This window comes from Cnephaeus nilssonii (genome assembly GCF_951640355.1).
Source record: "Cnephaeus nilssonii genome assembly, chromosome: 19".
NCBI classification, from domain to species: domain Eukaryota; kingdom Metazoa; phylum Chordata; class Mammalia; order Chiroptera; family Vespertilionidae; genus Cnephaeus; species Cnephaeus nilssonii.
The window spans coordinates 38340437-38358233 of record NC_137090.1 but is presented as its reverse complement, the minus strand read 5'-3'; the positions used below and the strand labels follow the sequence as shown (position 1 = coordinate 38358233).

The 17797-nt window shown below is 54.0% G+C and overlaps 1 pseudogene across 1 annotated transcript; it reads left to right on the top strand.

Moving 5' to 3' along the window:
• The first annotated feature begins 1098 nt into the window (after positions 1-1098).
• On the top strand, positions 1099-12994 carry LOC307115369 (phosphofurin acidic cluster sorting protein 2-like; annotated as a pseudogene). Its single transcript has 6 exons — positions 1099-1220; positions 7729-7830; positions 8529-8547; positions 8645-8755; positions 10310-10570; positions 10661-12994. The product of its transcript is annotated as a phosphofurin acidic cluster sorting protein 2-like (transcript).
• Positions 12995-17797: the final 4803 nt, after the last annotated feature.

Sequence of the window (17797 nt, the reverse complement as noted above, 5' to 3'; positions counted from 1 at the left end):
ATCCGGACACTAAACTCCTATTAATGTAGTCACAGAAGGCAATTGCTTTCTTGGCAGCCACTTGGAGCTGACAGCTGACAGCTGACACAGACCTTCCAGTCAGACAGAGGCACCAGACTGCCCCAGGGAGCACCTGAACCCGACTTCCCTGCCTGGTGTCCAACCTCCAGCAGACGCTGCCCTCTGACCTCGCCGACGTGGGCCTTCACCTCTGCTGCCCTTCAGTGCTGTCCTGCACTGGACCTAACCACGTGCAAGAGGGCCGCAGGCTCCCGGTGCTGGGCTGAGAGTGTGCTGCCTGCCCCCGCCCCTGTGCTCACTTCCCTGGTGCCCTGACCCTCTGCTTCCTCCTTCAGCACATCCTAGCCCCCTGCGTGACCTCGCTGGGATGTCTTCTTGCTTCTCCCTCCCCAGACTCACTCAGATGGACACGGTTCTGGTTCTGACCTCTGGCCCTAAGCAGCTTGGCTGAGGCAAAGCCACTTGGCTCTTGCTACGTGGGGTCTGTCACCGGCCGGGTCCCTCCTCAGCCACAGCAGCATGGCACACTCTCCTGCTACCAAGGTGTGTCAGTTTCACTTCCTGCTGTGTCTTGCATTTGTTCATTTCTCTCCATCTCCAGTTCTAACCATCGCCTTCTCTCACTTGGACTGTTACCTGGCCTCCTACCTGGGTTCTCTGCCTCCAGGTGTTGTTCTGTCAACTCATTCTCCAACTGCAACCAGAGCGCTTTCTTTAAAGGCAAATCTGGCCACCGCCACCTGTTCAGAATCCTTCACTGGGTCACCACTGGCTTCAGGACAAAGCCTGGGGACCAGGCACTCCATGCCTTGGTCTCTGATCCCTCCTCCAGTCTCTTGGATCAGCAGCAGCCCCCTACCCCTGCCTCATGGCCATGTTCTAGACACACTGGTCTATGTGCAGGATCCGTTGTTCTCTCTGAAATGTGGATTTCTGTGCATATTATTCTCTTTGGGTGGCATCTGCTCCTGTCCCACACCCTTCACCTTTCAGTGTGGGTGCCACTCTCTCCTCCTCCCCCCCGCCCTAGGCTGGGATCCCCAGCCCAGCGCTCCTATGAGACCTTACCTTCTAGTCATGGCACTTGCCACCCTGAATGGCGATTGCTTCCTGAGTTGCCTGTCTTCCCCACCAGCTGTAAACACCATCAAGTCGGGGACCATGTCTGCTCTGCTCTCCATGATATCCCACCGCCTGGCGTAAGTCTGGACACAGCAGGTGCTTATGTATACACAGGGCTGAAGGAAGGAAGGAGGGTAATGAGGACAAAGCCAAGAGCAGAGAAAGCCCATGCGGGTAAATAGAGACCTTCCTGCATGTTGGTCCCAAGTCCCCTTTAACTGACACCCTCTGGATGCATCCCGTGCAGGGCGTTCTCCCGGGGAGGGGTGGGGTGAGGAGCAGATTGTGGGAATCTTACCAACCGCTACACGACCTTGTCCCCACTTCTCCGCCTTGTCCATGGAGAGAGCGTGGGAGACGTTACCAACTGCCACGCCTGCCTGGCTGAGTCCGGGGACATTCCTGCCCACCAAGCCAGGGAGTGAGCTCGATTGGCGTAACCGGTGTCAGGAAGAACAGAGAATGCCAAGCTCACAGTGTTAACACTCCCCTCCTCCCTGAGAGACGGTGGGGATCTGGCTGGAGGTCACCTCCATGGGGTGGGTGGGTGGGGGGGTGTCAAACAGCAAAGACCTGAGCTCTAGTCTTCCATGTGGGGCTGTGTGACTTAAGGCAAATTTCCTACCCTCTCTGAGCCTCCTTTTCATGGTACCTAATTGACAGGCCGTTCTGGGACTCATCTTTCATTGCTGTGGGGCTGGGAAGGGGCAGGGCCCGGGCTTCTCTAGGTGGGGCTGCCTACCGCTCAGCGCGTGGCCTTGCCCATTAATAACAGCCCTGAAAACGTGACTGGTGAGCTGAAAAGCTCTTTGCAGCGCCCCCAGATTCCGGACTTTAAAAATCCTTCATGAGTGAGGTGCTTGAGCCGGGCCCTGAAATGCACTCTGTCCTCACTAACTGGACAATTGCCGCGTGTCACTGACGTGTGTTATTATTTCCTCTGCTGCAACGCGTGTCTTTTTAGAAGAAAATTAGGACTGTCAAGCACCATTACGCGATGAACCCCGCAAAGGGGCAGCCAAAGGCAGCGCATCAAGCTGACATCCCGCAGAGGTAGCCACGGGGAGCATTGGTCTGGGGCCGTCATCGCTGATGTGAGGCGGACAGCTCCACGCAGAGGTTTCCCTTTGGGGACTCTTTCCCCCCCCCCCCCCCCCCCCCGCAGGCCCTGCAGTGGAGGGAAGAATTTGGTACAACTTCTGGCTTGAGGAGCAGGACCCAGTTCTGAACGTGCCCAGACTCCTATGCAGAAACCTGAGCAAATGAGAAAGACTGAAGGGCAGGCGGGCACCGTGATGGGAATGTCTCCCTCTGGCTCCTCAGATGTCATGGCCCCATCGTGTAACCCTTAAGAGGTCGGTCCCTTTTGGATGTGAGCAGACAGACTTGGGAAGAGTCCAGCCTGGAACTGGGCGCGTCTGCTCTCTCCATACGCCCTGCTGCCTGCCTTGATGGGGAGGCCAGCGAGGGAGGGGCGCGGGGGCTCTTACCCAGGGCGCGAGGAGGCCAGCCTGGGACTCTGTGGATTGGCCAGGCACTCAGACATGGTCCTTCCTCTCTCATTGTGTTGGCTGGTTGCTGGAAGGGGCCACCCTTTCCTTGGCCTGGATAGATGGACACAGACAGTCCTGCGATGGTGGCTAAGGAATGGCAGCTTCATGCTTCGTCCCACGGGCCTGCTCAGTGGCTGAGAGTCCCATAACCCCCACACTGTTCTCAGGGCTGCCCTGCCCATCCCCTCCTCCTCCTCCACATCCCTCCTCCCCTGGGACCGCACATGGAACTGGGAGAAGCGAGGGCCGGCCTCACATGTGAGGGAATAAAGGCTGAGCTGTGACAGTCCTGTCTGCCTCACACAGAGAGGTTTTATGTAGTTTTTGGCATTTACAAATCCTTTGTGAAAAGGTCACCTGTTCTTGGAATCTTTTATTAATGCTGAAGACTGGCCCCGGAAATGTCATTCTTTTTACCATGATATTTACTCAAAAAGTATGACTAAGCATCTGCACTTCTGGCGGCAGCTGGACCTGAACTGGGCTGGGGGGTCCTCAAGGGACAAATGGATGCCGGTCTCCCTGGAGCTGTTGGGGCTCCACCTCCCCACCCAGAGCCCGAGTGAGGGGAGGAGAGAGGGACAAGGGCCACACACCCTGGGCACCTGCTGCCCACTTCTCCCTGTCATCCTAGCTCTTCATCACCTCCTAGGCGAAGACCCACAGGCTAGAGCTGAAAAGGATCAACACCCTCATTTCACAGATGTGGAGGCTGAGGCCCAGAGAAGGGGAGGTGCCTGCAGTGACCCCAGCAAGTAGGGGGCAGAGTGAGACTAAAACCACGAGTCCTGGCTCCCGGGTCAGCTCCCTTTCTCCCAGGCTGTCACCTGGTCTCACTCTCACGCTGAGCCTGGGAAGAGGCAAGAACTTCTCCTGAAGTCCGAGGTTCCGGTTCCTGCACCCAGGATCCAAGGCAGTATGTGTCGGGGAGACGTGGGCATGGGCGACTCTCCCGTGCCCTCACCTGTCTCCCCTTCCATCCGCCTTCCTCCTCCGGGGCACGTAGTGCAGGAGGCCTTCCCTCAAAGTCCTCCCTGTTTCCCCTTCCGGATGGTTCTGGCGGGTTTGGGACACAAGGGGTTAAAGCAGGTGTCCTCAAACTACGGCCTGAAGGCCACATGTGGGTGTTTTTGCCGTTTTGTTTTTTTACTTCAAAATAAGATATGTGCAGTGTGCATAGGAATTTGTTCATAGTTTTTTTTTTTAAAACTATAGTCCGACCCTCCAACGGTCTGAGGGACAGTGAACTGGCCCCCTGTTTAAAAAGTTTGAGGACCCCTGGGTTAAAGTCTGCCCTCCTGAGTGGAGTCAGGCTGTCATAACAAAATGCCATAGACTGGGTGGTTTAAACAACAGACATTTATTTTCTCATGTTTCTGGAGACTGAAAGTCCAAGATGGGTGCCAAGCGTGTTGAGTCCCAGTGGGGACATTCTTCCTGGCGTGCACCGCCCCCCTCCTCACTGTGTCCTCACATGCCTCTTTGCATGCAAGTGGGGTGGAGCAAGCACTCAGGTGTCTCTTTCTCTAAAGGCACGAATCCCATCCTGGGGCCCTACCCTCATGACCTCATTAACCTTAGTTATGTCCTGAGGGTCCCATCTCCAAATACCACTATTTTGAGGATTAGGGCTTCAACATATGAATTTTGGGGCAACACAAACATTCAGTCCATAGCACCTGCCCCTTCACAGGGGTTTTTGAGGGGCTTGGGTTGAAGATACACCGACATCCCTATGAAATTAATGTGTAATCGGTAGGTTGTGTGCGTCTGTACATTTTTATTGTTGTTTTACCTTCGGGAGTAAACCAGGGAGAAAGAAGAGCACGACTCAGCCGGCTCAGCTTCTCAGGGAGCCTGGTTACATCTCGAGAGAAGAGTGAGCCTCCAGCAAGGAGACCCTGAAGTAGGTATTCTTATTATTCCCATAAAACATGAGGAAAGGGGGATGCAGAGAACTGAGTCTACAACCTGGTCTTGTGCCGGGGTTCAGATAGGAATGGCAAGACTGGGCCCGGGACGCGGGCCCATATGAGTCTGGCATCCCAGTTTCTAACTACTGTGTTAATTGCCACTTGACCCAGAGAGCACTGGGGGATGTGTGTGTGTGTGTGTGTGTGTGTGTGTGTGTGTGTGTGTGTGCGCGCACGTGCGCGCGCGTATGCACCCCTCCAAGCTCTAGCTCTGGCACAGGCAGATTGGGTAGTGTCCCCAATGGTGGCTTTGATGTTCCCCCCAAGGGTGGCATTGGCATGGCTGGGGTTCCCCATGGCCCTCCACCTGCTGACAAGGCCCCAGCCTCACCTGTGGCTGTGGCAGCTGTGTGAGGAGGCCTTGGTATGTGGGCAGCTGAAAACCATGCAGGAGAGCGGTTTTGAGCAGGAATTCATGTGCTGTGCCTGCCAAAGGGGCTTGGGTGGGGCTGGAGGCCACTTCCTTCGGAGGCCCAGGGCCTGGGTTACACGTGCCACAGATTGGGAAGAGTGAGCAGAAATGAGGGGCCACGGACCTTGGCATTCCCTGTGCGGGGAGATTACCCCAGGAAAACTCGGGGATGCGGACAGCACCTGCTGGAGTCCCTGTGTCTGCCTTCCTAGCTGCTTCAGTGAGTGCCAATGGGGCTGGAATGCATCTCGCTTCCTTCTTCCAAGGCAGTGAGGTTGGGCCCGAGCTCCTTATGCTGTGAGTGGCTCATAGATACAGAGCACAGACCGATGGTTGCCAGAGTGAGGAGGGCGGGGTTACTGAGTGGAAAAGGTGACGGGATTGAGAAGTACAGATTTGTAGCTACAAAACAGTCACAGGGATGTAAAGTACAGAATAGGGAACATAGTCAATAATATTGCAATAACTATGTATGGTGCCAGTTGGATCCTGGAAATGTTGGGGGCATCACTATGTAAAGTGCATGATTGTCTAACCACTACACTGTACCCTTGAAACTAACACAAAACAACAGCTGGGCCAGGATGAGCGGGAGCAGTGCAATGTCCTGCCTGGGCTCGGGCTCCTTTCTGGCTGCCTGCTGCTTCGTGCACTACTACATCCCTTGGGGGAAGTTGGACTGCTGGTTTTGGCCGGATCCCTGCAAGCCAGCCTAAGCCTGCAGGCCGGGCCTGTGGGGAGATTGGGCCGAAACCGGCAGTCCGACATCCTCCAAGGGGTCCTGGATTGTGAGAGGTCACAGGCCAGGCTGAGGGACCCCACCAGTGTATGAGTCCGTGCACCGGGCCTCTAGTAAACAAATAAAATGACAAAGTCAGTTTGGCTCTAAGAACTGAGCTGGTCTGTGGTGGATGGATCTGTCTTTCTGTTCCCTCAGCAACTGTGCCCTGAGCACTCACACTGGGTCCATTTGGAGAAACCACAGGCCCCGCCCTGTAGGAGCTCACAGGCTGCAGGGAAGGTGGACACAACCAGGCAGACACAGTCCTGTGAGAGGGAAGAGCAGGGCTGTGCAAAGGGAGCAGGTGCTGCGAGGAGGGCTGGAGGCTCCTGGGAGAGGGGCTGAAAGGCTGCACTGAGGTGGCATTTATATTCCCAGCAGCAGGACCAGGAGGAGCCAGCCCTGCACCAACTCAGGTGTAGTTAGCCTGGCGGAAGGCACAGCTGTGCAGACCCTTGGAGGCAGAAAGTGTCTGGATAGAGAGGAGGTTAGAAAGATAGACGGAATGGCTGGAAGGAACTGGGAGGAGATAAGGGAGGGAGGGAGGGCAGGCCCAGGGCCTGGTGTGGGACGACTGTGCTAGTGATCTATTGCTGAGAGTTCTCCCACACTAGAGACTTAACCAACACACACTTATTAGCTCACACGTCTGTGACGAGGAATCCGCATGGCTCAGCTGGGACTACTGTGGCCTCACCTGAGGCAGGATCTGTGTCACTGAGGGTCTGAGCTCACTCAGGGGGACTTTGGGATTCAGTTTGGATGGAAGGCCTGACTTCTCCTCTGTCTGTTGGTCTCTTTCAGTGTTAGGCCATGTAGGTCTCTCCAGGTAGCAGCTCAGAGCACAGAGGCTCATTCCTCAGTGTGGCCTGAGAGAGATAGAGATAGAGATAGAGATAGAGATAGAGATAGAGATAGAGATAGAGATAGAGATAGAGATAGAGATAGAGAGAGAACACAGGTCAGCATGAGCAAGTGTGCAGGCACTGACTTTTAGAACCAAATCACGGAGGTCATGCTGGATCCCTTTGCCGTCTTCTATGGAGTCACTAATGACACCCACACTTAAGAAGAGGGCATCCATTCACACCACACGAGGAAGGTGAAAACCACGGGGAGTCCCTGAGGAGAGAACTGATGACCCATGAGGTCCATGCCTTGCCCAGGATCACAGACGGTCAGAATGCAGAACCTGACATAAACCCAGCTGTGTGTCCTCAAAGTTGGGGTCCTAGGTGCACCCAGGTTTCCTCAGGGGCTCTGGAAAAGGCTGTGCTGGTGGAATCCTGTACCGAACTGGAGATGGTATGGGGAGAAGGTGAGCATTCAGTGGCCTAGACAGGCATTGGCCAGTATTTGACTGAAAAGGAGTCCAGATCTGGAACCACGGAAATGAATCTCTGTCTACAACCCACCCATGGTGGAGAGAAAGGGCCCCCTTTCTGCTGGGCTCACATTTACACAGTTCTGAATCATACTCTCATTGGATAATTGGGAAACTGAGGCCCATAGACAGGCAGGGACTGTCCAGGATACATAACATTCAGAGTCCAGAGTTCAGGAATGTTTAGACCTTCCAGGCCACCTCCCCCACAGAGTTGGTCTGGAAATTAGAAATCCTGACATACTGGGCAGCTCCTGCCTGTTCCTCCCTAAGTGGGGGCCATTTTTTGGGGGGATCCAGAAAGGGAGCACTGGCATGCTTGTGTGTGCGCGTACATACGCACAGAGTCTAGACGTAATGTCCTTGGGTGGGATTAGAAGAAAAGCGGACACAGGGGAGGTGACAACAGGAAGGAAAAGGAGGTTGGAGGCACTACCTACATGTGACAGTCCTCCTCCTGCTTTACAGCTACTCCCCCACAGGATCCTGAACAGCCCTAAGAAGCACTTGCTGCATAACCCATTGTGCAGGAGGAGAGAGACAGGCCCTGACAGGCACAATGACTTATCCAGGATCAAGAAGAGGTAAGAATGAGGGGTTGAGTCTGAGCCCAGCTCTGTCTCCTCAAATCCTGGATCTTGGCTGCCACCAGAAGTTCTAAGGTGCTGGGGGGAGGGGTGTGTTGGTGCCACTGTGTATAGATCAGGTGCTTCATGGGGAAGAGGGGTCCGCAGACAGTGCCCACAGGACTATTTGCATAGCTGTCATGAGATGAGGGGACTGAGGCAAGACAATCCCAGGTACTGAGGTCACTATCCAATAGAACTTGGAACCCCCGTAACCAGGCACCCACATCAGCCCCACAGGCAGCTCACTTGCCAAGAGGCATTTGCCAGTGCAAGATGTTCTCTTGCTGTGTTCCCAGTGATTGGTGCTCTTGCTTCCGGAGACCCCACAGTGAGAGGTTTTCCAGACGGTGCAGACGTTGGTTCAACCCTCATCCCTATCATCTCTGGCTGTTTTCAAGAATATGGCCTCAGGTAACACAAGGTGGCCTGGGTCAGACCAGTCCTGGCTAGGCCACCTCTGTGAGCCATCTCTGTGCAGCCCGCATACCCCCGGGACAGAAAGAAGTTGTTGGGTCTCGGATAACCTAGCAGTCCTGTCATGGTCACACCCCCGGACAGGGCAGGCAGATGGAGATCAGCTTCCAGAGGGGTCCCTTATCTGTGCCAATGGGAGTCCTAGGCCCTCAGGTGGTCACCCCATTTCCTCCCCTTAGGGGGTCTAAGCAGACCATGGTGCGTGTGTGTGTCTGGAGCGGAGGGTCACAGTGGCAGAGAACCAGCAAACAGGGCTCTGAGGCTTTCCCCTGGTGACTGGGAACTGTCTTTACAGAGCTCCGCACAGGAGAATGGAGAGGAGCTGACAGATGGGGTCCTCAACTCCATGCCCCTGCAGGAGGCACAGGTGCCCCATCCATCCTCCAGCGTGCAGCACGGCCGCAGGGTGAGTGCAGGTGCTGAGGTGACCCAGACTCCAGGATCCCATGTAGTCAAAGGGGCCCTCGGGTTTGGGAAAGCTCCCTGCTACTCCCCTGAGATCCCTCCTGGGTTCCAGTTTCTAAAGGAATCTGGGTCCTCATCTCCTCCCGCAACCCACTCTCACTGTCCATCCTCTTTCAGATGAATTCAAAGTCACTGTCCACAAAGTTTTAGGAATATCAGAAGAGAGACTATGTACCATCTCACTTCATGCTCAGACAAGAGTATTTTTTCATTTTTCTACAGACTTTTCCTTTTAAGACCCATGTCCAAGTGTCCACATTGGCCTGACAATCCTTACACACCTCCCACTCTTACACATCATCATAATTAGCGAGGATGCTTTTCCCAAAAGGACATGGGGCTCAAGGTACCTAGTATGTTGCTTTGCCATTTGCTGCCCTGAGGACCACATCTCCGTGGTCCCATCTGGTCAGGAGCTGGGGCCTCCCTGGGCTGCATAACATACCAGGAGGGGGACCTGTTATCAGGGCTGGCGATCCAACTTTTCACTGCTGTGGGACTGGACGTGATCCCCTTCTGTTGTCATGTCAACGGTGCTGCCCTGAACACCCCATTGTCCTAATATCCAGACCCTCCCACCCCAGGAAAAGCCTCTGTGTTCCCATCTTAGAATGGGATGTTCTGTCAGAAATCCCAGGGTGACCTTGTTAACACAGGGAGGTGCTGTCCATCCTCTGCTAAGAAATGACTAAGATACGAATGTGTTTCATCAGTCCCCACCTACAATTCTACTTTTCCTGTCAAGAACCCTTTCTCTTCTCAATGTAAGAAACATTCAAACCTGACAATTGCCAGGAAGCCAAATCTTAACGGATGGAGATAATGCTCTGGAGAATGGTAGTTTTGTACCTTATTTTAGACATTACAATCAAAAGAGGAGACATATGTGGGCTCCATAAAATCCACTGGTGATAGATTAGGGAGCCAGGAGAAAGCAAAGTAGGGGAACCTCTGGGATTGGATGAACAGTAAAATGATAGACACATACTTCTTTCACTTAGGTGTGCACGGTAGTTAACAGTAAACAACAAACTCAATAACAATGAGGGGATGTGTGGTCTCTGCAGAGCAGTGACCGTGCTTTGAGGGGTCTGAATAAAGGGAAATTCCTCTCACATCCCAAAGATATGTTATTATAGATGCCAAAAGACAATAGACAGGCTCAGTTAAGGTAAAGATTGACGTTTGTCAGGGAAGATGCTGGCCTAGGACATGACTACCCACCATAAACTGCTTTTGTTAAGTTTTCATTTCAGAGTATCCTTTGTAGTTACTTTAGGTCTCTGAGTTTGAAAGGCCACCATGCAGGCCTTCCCTGAGCTAGTCAACGAGCATGTGGTCCCTTTTCACACACACTGTCCTTGGATCACTCGTGTCCCACCTCTTGCCACCAATCACAGAGTGCGTAGGGGTTCAGTCTGAGTTGATGCCCCCAACCCACTTGGCAGTTCATGAGCTGCCTCTGACGGCATGTCCCTCCTCTGTCCCAACACAGGAAGAGAAACCATCAACCCTGAGTAGTAATAAAACCTTTATGGTGCCTGCAGCTGCAGCTTTGTGGCTGCCCATGGGCCTGGCCAGCATGCCCACCACCCTATGCAGGCCGGTGCCCTTGTACCTCTTCTCTACCTGGGAGGTGGACTGCTCCAGCCCCAGCTGCGAGCCCAGGTTGTGTAGCCCGACTTTAAAGAAGCTGCTGATCTACAAGGAGCTGGAGAAGGAGCTCATCACTGTGGTGATTTCCATGAAGATGCAGGGCTGCAGATGCTTCCTTTGGTCCAGGGAGATTGTGCTGCCCCCCAGTGGACAAGTGGAGACTGACCTGGCACTGACCTTCTCCCTATAGTACCCCCACTTCCTAAAGAGGGAAGGCAACAAGCTGCAGATCATGCTGGAGCAGAGGAAGTGCAATAACAAGGGGACCATCCTGGTCTACAATTCACTTGCTGTGGGTGCCATCGACATGGCTGGGGTGATGCAGCGACCCCTCGAGGGTGGCCAGATGCTGAGCCTCAGCAGCAGCATCAAGGGGTCCTCCACCAACATGGCTGAGGTCAGCATATCCTCCCTGTCCAGTCATCCCATCGAACACAAGGACAGTGCCATGCAGGCTGGCTCCAAGGCCAAGTCCAGGGTTCATCACTCCCAAGGGGAACATGAGAACTTCTCTGAGCAGGAGGCCAGGGATGATGGCGTGTAAGGACAGGAGCTGGACGAGGACAACATCAATGTGGAGAAGCCCAAGAAGCAGTGGCCAGTGATTATAAGAATGATGTCCATGACCAGGCATCAGTACATCGAGGAGAAAGTCGTGGCTTGGCTGAGCAGGGTCAAAGTGTCGGAGGAAGACCTGGACCCAGAGCAGGACCCTGCAGATCATGTCCCCGAGTGGAGGAGGACCTGCACCTTCTGTCTGACATGCTAGAGAACCAGCGACAGTAGCCCAGACAGGGAGGATGATGACAGCCTTCTCAGCACCACCAAGCCCAAGCTCAGGCCATACTTTGAAGGCTTGTCACACTCCAGCTCAAACAGGAGCATCACAGTGCCGGGAGCCAGGAGAAGCCTCCGAGTCCGGCCTACATGACCAAGAAGACGTGGGCCTCAGACGGCAAGCAGCCAAGAGATGTCTTGGACTCAGTGCCCCACAGAATGCCCACCCAGGGGAGCAGCCAGCACAGCCCAAGGACAGCCCGGAGGCAGAGCCCTCAGCCCTGGACATGCTCACCAAGAAGCTGCTGCCCAGTGGGACCATCACCAAGACGAAGCTCTCATCATCCCCTTCACCAAGGCCAAGGAGAAGCATCCCGGCCACCATGGCTGGGGAAGGTACCTGAAGGTGCAGCAGATAGCATAGCCATAGAACAAGCAGCCAAGAGCCTAGACAATGAGCGCTGTCCGGACCCAGGGAGCCAGCTGCAGATCCCCAGGAAGACCACATACAACCAGCTGAACCACATCCTCATCTCTGATGACCTTCTGCCGGAGAACATCATTCTCCTCAACACCTCCGACTGGCAGGGCCAGTTCCCCTCGGACACCCTGCAGGGGCACACCTACCCCCCGGCTGATGTTCCGGTGGCCTTCAGCTCCATCATCTGGCGGATACAGAGATACTGTCACTATAATTCCCAGCCCCCGAAGCCGGTGAAGATCCTGGTGGCAGGGACACAACTACTTCAGCGCTGTGCTGCGCATCTTCCTGGAGCTGCTGTCCTACAAGGTGCTCGACTGGCTGGGCTACATGTGCTTCCTGGTCATCCCGCTGGGTTCCCACCCCGTGGCCAGGCACCTGGGCTCCGTGCATTATGGCTACAACAGCTTCTTCCAGGACCTGGCCTGGCAGGACCTGTTCCACAAGCTGGAGGCCAGAGCGCCATGCAGGACACGCTGGACATCGTGACGAGAATCACACAGTACATCACGGGGCCAACTGTGCCTCCCAGCTGCCCATCGAGGAAGCCCTGCTCTCCAACAAGCAGAAGAGCCCCGACGAGCAGCCTTATAATTCATTCCCTTCGGGGGAGTGGGTGAAAGTTGGGACAGTGCAACAGTCCTCAGACACGTCAGGAGACTCAGATAATGGGCCCCCTTGGGCTGCAGTGTGCTTTTGTCCATCCCTCTGTCCATACCTCTGGTCGCCAAGGAAGCCTCGTCACCCCACTCTGCTCCCCGTCAGTGAGTGGGGCTTGTCCTCCCCCAGCCAGGGCAATGGCGCCAAGCTGATGGAGCGGCCGATGGATTACTGGACGGCAGCCCAGCCCACAGACAGGGAGAGAGACTCGAAGAAGAAAGACCTGCCTACCGCCAACAACACCCTCAGGTGCTCCTCCCACTCTCTCCAGGTCAGCAGGCTGCCCAGCAGTGGAGGGGCCACAGCAACACCCACCGTCCATGACAGGGCTCACCGAGGAGAAGAAGAAGAAGGTGCTGTTTTTGCCCAAGAAAACCAAGGACAAGGTCGTGGAGTCCAAAAGCCAGTGCCTGGAGGCCATAGGCCGCCTGGTCTGCAGGGCCAGCACCAGCAGAACATGCTGCGGGTCCTCATCAAAGGTGTGGTGTGGAATGGAGTGGAGTTCTTCCAGCTGGCAGCCCAGGGTCCTCCCATGTCCAGCGCTTCCCCGTCTGCATCTCCAGACGCTCCGACTCCACCTTCCAGCCCTGCCTGTGGCCCTGCTGACGCCAAGCACAGGAGGGCCCAGCTGCTTTTCTGTGAACGTTTCAGTTTAGTACAGAGACCGACCCTGGAAACACAAAGAGAAACCTTCTTAAGTACAAATGTGTTCACTACCCGGAAACTAAAGTGGTGGCCCCCAGTGGGAGCACCCAACTGCTCTGCTGATTACCCAGAACTCTCTGGTGGTGGGAGGTCAGGCAGGCAGTGCTGAGCTGGAGAATCATGGGAGGTGAGTTTGGCCTCAGGACCCCTAACACTCCCAGCGAGAAGGGCTCTCACCTTCTCCACCTGCCCTTCCTGGAAGCCAGGACTCTGCCCCCACAGGACTCAGAGCTGGTGGTCAGATGCCAAGGGCTGGCCTCCCAATGGGGGCGTCCTGAGCAGAACACGGAGGCCAGTCAGCCCAGCCCTGGGTTCCAGCTTCCAACCAGCCCAGTGGCCCCAGCACCACCCACTCGTGGTTCCCCAAAAAACTCCAGCCTCACAGGGAATAAAGAAAAGGACCTATACAGTGCAGACCACCAGGCACACCAGCTGGACAAACTGAGCAGTGACCCCACTTTCATCCTCACCCTTCTGTGTTCATACAGAACATTTGCTACTAACCAACGTGGTGGGACCAATCATGTACCAGGTGAGCCCTGCCCCTCCACAGCACAGTGGTCACTCAGCACCTGCTTGCTGTGAGTCTTCAGGTCACTGCATCTCTCTGAGTATGTGTTCATCTGAACATAGGGAGAACCGAGACCCAGCCTCATAGGGTTATTGTAGGGACCAGGGGGAGAAGTTCTCCCTGGAAAGTGCTCTCTGGGTGCCTGGACAGTGGAGAGGCCTGTTGAGCTAATTGGCCATTTTCTCTTCCTCTGTTGATGCCTCTGCCTCATTTCTGACTTTCCTCAGGGCCTTGGGCTAAACTCCTCTCTCTTTAGATAAAGAGATTGGAGATTCTATGAAGTGTCCCTGTCCTGGGTCAGCCCCTCAGAAAATCCATAACTCTACCCCTGCCTGCACCCCTATCCAGGGACTCTGCTCACTAATCTGGTAGAACCACCTCAGTGGCAGCTTGGCAGGTGTACCCCGCCCTGTGGGAGTTGAGTGTCAGTGGGAGGAGAACCACACAGGACAGCTAGTGAATTAGGCAGCATGTAGGTGCAGGAGCCAAAGCTTGAGGTGTTATGTGGGCTACGGGAAGCCAGGGCTGGAGACGAAGTTTGTTTGTTCATTGGCCATCTATTCCTGGAACACCTACTGTGTGCCAATGAGTGCGATGAACCCATCCTCCCTGTCTTCATGGAGTTGACATTGGGGGTGGGAGGAGAAGGTAGTAGGAGGGGACAGGGACACTGAGAAAGCATGTCAGGTTCCAGTGAAGAAGGGGACAGGTGGTTCCCTCAATGATCCAGACTGTCAGTTAGGAGAGCTTTCTGCCAGCCCCTCCTGGGTGACCAGGCACGTCTCTGCCAGGACTGCCAGGTTGAAGGTGGACAAGGAGTAGGTCTGGCTTCTGGATGGGCAGGAGCAGCAGGCACAGGACCCCAGGCTCTCTGAGTGGTGCTCTGGGAGGGCCGTGTGGAAGGAAAGGCCAGGCCTCAGACCCTGCTGTCCACCTCTCTCTCTCCCCAGGGCCATCTCCTGCACCCTGGGCATCTGGCTGGACCAGTACCCTCAAGATTTTTATTGGCCGCCAGAATTTCCCAGCCTGATCATGCTTTTGGCCTCCATAGAGTTCAACTTTCCAGTCCCAGACATGCCAAACCAGGCCCAGTATCTCCACTAATGGCTGGAGCACCTGAGCCCACTGAGGTGGAGACAGAAGTTGAGGAGGCATCAGAAGAGGGTGGTGTGGGTGAGTGGGGAGGGGATGGGGCTGGGCCACACAGAGAAGAGCTCCCAGAGGCTGGGGTTAGGCAGGAGCGCAGAGCCGCTCAGGTCAGTGCCCAGGGCCTGCAGTCTGGAGGACTTCCTGGGGTGGGGCTTGAACTGGGACTTCAGTGATGGAGATGGGAGGTTCCCTTCCTTGGAAGGCGCACAAAAGGCAGTCATGGTGTAACATGTTCTCTTCTTGGATCTACAGAAGCAGCTCCAGAGCAAGATGAAGAAACACCTAAAGAGTAACTCCAACATAGTGTCCTCTCCTGAGCCAGAGCAGGCTGCAGGCACAGCTGTCACTGAACTTCCAGATGTGGACCCACCTGCAGCATTTGAGCAACTCACCTCAGCTCCTGGGAGGTCTGTGGTGCCAGGTCCTGGGCCTCAGTGTGTGTTAGCTCCATGGCAGAGAGGGCTTCCCCTCTCCAATAATTGCAGTTTTTTTTATATCTTACATATACTTAGAATTTTAGTGTATTTTTCTTATACTATTGAGTAAAATAAAATGTATTTTAAATAAAATTTAATAAAATACTATTACAATAAATTTAACTTAAATAATATAAATTTTAACTCAATGATCCTTCAAAGTGTCAATTCCAACATCATTAAGCACATTCACAATTTTTGGCCACGGTCACATCACATTTTTATCCAGACCAACCCAGGTCCTGGTATTCCGTCACTGCTCATCCTCCCGCGCAGCCCCTGACAATCCCTGAGCTCCTTCTGTTGCATGGATTTCCCTATTATGGGTTTCCATGGAAGTGAAATCATAGCATATGCAGCCTTTCATGCCTGACCAGGTAATGGGGGAGAGGAGAAGACTGACTGATAGTAAATCAGTGGTATTCGTTGTTCTTGTCCAGTTTTCGCTGACATGTGCAGAGTGGCAAAACATTTTGGCTTTGTTTTGTTAACCCTCACCCAAGGATATTTTTTCCATTAATTTTTTTTAGAGTGGGAGGGAGGCAGGGGAGGAGGTGTGTGTGTGTGTGTGTGTGTGTGTGTGTGAGAGAGAGAGAGAGAGAGATGTGAGAGAGATATATCAATTGGTTGCCTCCCACATGCGCCCTGACCAGGCCTAGGGATCGAACCTGCAACCCAGGTACGTGCCCTTGACCAGGAATCGAACCCAAGGCCCTTTCATGCAGGGTGCTGACACTAACCACTGGGCATACCAGCCAGGACAATTGGCACCTTATTAACTGCATTTCATTGCATGTCTTCCATATATGGGAGCTTCATGGACATTATTTCAACGTCGAAGGTAGGCATTCTTGTTCATACTTTGGAGATGAGGAAACTGAGGCCCACGGATGATGTTACTTTACTAGCGTCACAATCTGGTAAGTGGCAGATCCTTGCCTTTTCACTGTCCCCCTCTGTTTCTCATTAGGACCATGAAAACACACCATACCTTGCACAGCGTCGAACAACTGTACGGGACTGTCATTACACTCCCTCCCCATCAGTTTTTAGTGATGCTTTTTCTTTCACTAGTTGAGCAAATACCCAGCCACTTGTGCATATGGATGGCAGCAGCGTTGCCTACGTGGCCCCTGCAGCCTCCTGCAGGACTGATAACAGATCCTCAGCCCCCAGTGACCACAAGCAACTGGGGGACAGAGGAAAGGGGGCTTTTCCGAACTGCCTCGATTTTACTTCCATTAGCCTACTGCCTGCGAAAATTCCAAACTTGTCTTCCCCCGCAACTCGAAGCCACTTAGTTGCACTGGCATAATTTCCTACAATAACATTAACATATCATCGGAGCTCATTACCTTTGGTGTAATAGTTCCCCACCGAACTGTGTCAGACTGATTGTGTCAGTTCCTTTTCATTCCAGTTAGTGCTTCTCCAGAGAGGCGCAGTGCAGCACCGCTAATAATGATGAAGCTGCTGTCTGATGCTCCGCTGGACGTCCAAACCAAACAGGGGAAATGCCTTGCTGAAGATGGGACTCGGCGCGGCCCTTGTACTTGATGCCATTTGGTGTTTTCAAAGCCATTACCGGGCGGTCATTTCCACACGACCATAGGGGGCTGGGAGCGTTCCTTGGGGGCGGGGGAAGGAAAAGGCAACCCAGGGAAGGACATGGCTCCGCAAGGCGAGGCAGGGTGAGCAGGGGCAGAGCGGGCCCAGGTGCTCTCATTGCCCGGTGAGCCCTCACGTTCTGATCGGAGCCAAGCTTTGCCACTCAGCCGGCAGGGGCGGGTGTCAGGGTGAGGCCAGGGTAATGAATCAGGACAAGCCAATATGAAATGCTTAGAGCCCTGTTGCCGGTGTCAGCGGAAGGAGCCCGGGGAAGATGGATGAAAATGAAGTCATTTTCACCTTCCTGCAGTCTCCCGCGGAGCTCTGGGCTGCAGCTGAAATCGAACATGCCTCTGTCTTCTTGCATAAAAGGGGAGGAAGGAAATCTTGCGCTTGAACAAGAACATCAACAGAAGGTTGGCACTTCTCATCTCCTGAGGATGCTAACCTCTTCAGAGCACCCCTCCCTGATGATGACTGATGATCCTAATAATTGTAACTAGTGTCCGCTGAGTGATTGCTTTGTGCCAGGCATTGTGTTAAGGATTTCCTATCTGCTGGCTCATTTAATTCATAAAATAACCGGGATGCAGGGAACGTAACTTGATCACCAGATCCCCTATATCTGACTCCAAAATCTGTTTGCCGAGCTGTCCTCCCTCTTCAGTCAATCACTATGATTAGGGCCTGTCCATCCTCCAGCCTTGGCCTGTGACCCTCAGACATATTTTGAGCCTCATAGAGAGTCTTGGCCTTCTTGGGGGCCTAGAGCTCAATGGTTAATTTCAGTTCAGGGTGATCCATTCTATGACTGGGCAAAGGTAGAGGCCTCTGAGAACCCTTAATTCACTCCCTCACAAGGATTTATTTGAGTGCCTGCATGTGGCAAGCACTGACCCA